Raw genomic sequence first — 2,418 nt, forward strand, 5'->3', positions numbered from 1 at the left:
CAAAGCAAATTCTTCAATGGCCACAATGAAGTATAATGCAATTCAATGATTACTATGTGTTACGTCTCATCAGATCATTATTTGTTGTTCTGAACCCTATGATGCGATTACTGAGTTCGCTTTTGTCGTTGGCCATTAATTACTCTTTCCTCAATGTAGCCTAATTTAAACCATTTCCTTTAATCACATAGGAGAACCAGTAAAAATGGACAAAAAATCAAACCGATTTTTTCTTTATTAAGCACTATGATTTTTATTAAGCAACGAAGTTGTATTTTGAAAACGAATGCCATCGCATATCATTTGGTAATTACTCAGGCGGGTGAAAATAGAGAAAGGCCTACGCTACTCGTAGTTTAAAAAAAAATTATATTCTTCAAACGCGTAACTGCTGATTTCTCTCTTGAAATTGTGCTGCATAGGATATATCGAACCTAACTCGAGACCGATTGTCGACAGCTTCAAAATACTACCGAAACATATTTCAAGCCGTAACGGGCGCCGGTCAAATGTCGGCTCATGCCTGGGTCGTCGGCAGAGACGGCCGCTTTTGAGACGGGGTACATTGCGGGACTCTCCTCTTATTGCCTCCTCTCCTCATTGCCTCTTGGTGGCATTCGAACATTACATACTTACGTGGGCATTTCATAGAGATGCGCTGAGGATAAAAAATCAGCTCAGTATACCGAACCCCCACCTTAACGATAGTTACAAACACTGCCATTCGGTTGGCATGGGTTGGCGAAAAAGTAATTTTTTTTTAGTGCGAGGGTAACGGAAGCCTTTACATAGTAATGTGATTTTTTGTATAATAAAATCTGCCTGATTCAGCTGACAATGAAAAAAAAAGAACTTTAATAAGTAGAAAAGAGTGATATGGATCTCGTTTATGAGTATGTTGTTTAGGATATTGACAAAAGGGATAATTTGATGCAATCGTTTTGAGTGTCTGACGCTCCCAGTCTGTCATCCATTATCGGGTATCGGTCACTTGAATTCATTCAGAAAGCCCACACATTATTTATCGATTGACAAGAATGTTTTTCTACAATGTAACAGGTCGGTCATGGTTTGCTTGTTCCCTATAACTGTTGTGTCGGCTTACCAGGAATGAAGCCTAAATCATCAATTCTAATTAAAAATACTTTAGCTTTTCTCTCTTGTTTATAATAGTCAGGTACATTATCAACAGCGATGCTGCCATTATTCTCTGCATATTAGTAATATATATATACTGAATATTTTTTCATTAAAAGCCATTGTGTATTTCTATCCTCATACTTTGCAGTAGGAGCTAATTCTTCGACCGTAATCATCAGTAATAATTTTTTCTTTCACTTTTATGGCCGGTACTGCCTTAGGGTTGCAGCAAACGAAGTGTGTTTTAAAGCTACATTACTTCTTTCAAATTTCGCGCGCCAACACGTTACGTGAACGGGACTAAAACGTTTCCGCATGCGTCTGCATGACGAAATCGTGGCACAGATCAACCAGAGAGTTTAAATGAATAAGCAGTACGTACCAATTCTCACAAAGTTCTGGAAACAAATTTTTGATTCTAGCGGACAGCAGTAATCGTCTAACATAATCGACGTTTTCCAAGCGAAGTATTGTACTTTTTTTTCTGCTCCCATTAATTCCTATACAGCCTGTTGTGGGACGACACTAACCATTCACCTTATTTTTGTGTTGCATTTGTAGCTCATTTCTGAAAGACAGGATTTAATAGATCAGATTGACAAACTATTCAGCGCACCTGCACAACGGGTGCCAATTCTCTTATGCTGAAAGGTTCAAATGATCGTTCGGCCTCTGATTGTTGTGTTATGCTGAAGTGCATCCGTCACACAATGACGGTTTGCTACGGTTATATGAATGTATTTATGAACACTGTGATGTGAAGACATCATGCGCATTGAAAAGCCCATTTACTGCTTAATCTTACGGGTTAGTTGTTACTGTGAATAAATGTATCTGTTGGGTTAGTCAAAAGCCTGAAAAACAAAAGAAGAACGAAGAATTACTGCGCTGTAAGATACTTCAAAAGGTAAGACAGACGACGTCTTCACAAGCCTCTCGTCACCTTTGCTATCTGAGCCATGCTAAACGTCGAGGCTTCCTATTATCACCTAAGTCTCAATGATGCCTTGCGATTCGTGAACAAAAAAAGGGACGTATGTAATGGTTAGTAGAGCTTGGCTTGGATGAGCTTGCCCGTCTGCCTACTTCACCCATTCGTTCTGATTGAAACATGTGCGGATCGCCATTCCCGTTCGTCACACCCAAATGATCTCCTGCCACTGAAATATGCCGCTCGTCTTCTGGCTGTGTCTTATGGCATCTTGTTTACCCCGGAGTTGTACCTTATACATCAGTGAGCCTATTGATTGTACTATAAAAGTAAATTAAGTATATATA

General features: G+C 39.3%; 1 long non-coding RNA gene across 1 annotated transcript in view; it reads right to left on the bottom strand.

Annotated features, from left to right (window-relative positions):
* Nucleotides 1-382: 382 nt before the first annotated feature.
* Nucleotides 383-2,418, bottom strand: part of LOC147754421 (uncharacterized) — a 4,275-nt gene continuing 2,239 nt past the window's right edge. The window contains exons 3-4 of the long non-coding RNA XR_015317018.1: nt 1,523-1,708; nt 383-658 (exon numbers count right to left, since the gene is read on the bottom strand). This is a non-coding gene — a long non-coding RNA (uncharacterized LOC147754421). The remainder of the gene's footprint in view (nt 659-1,522; nt 1,709-2,418) is intronic.

This window comes from Varroa destructor, unplaced genomic scaffold, assembly GCF_002443255.2.
Source record: "Varroa destructor unplaced genomic scaffold, Vdes_3.0 BEIS01000007.1, whole genome shotgun sequence".
Taxonomy (NCBI): domain Eukaryota; kingdom Metazoa; phylum Arthropoda; class Arachnida; order Mesostigmata; family Varroidae; genus Varroa; species Varroa destructor.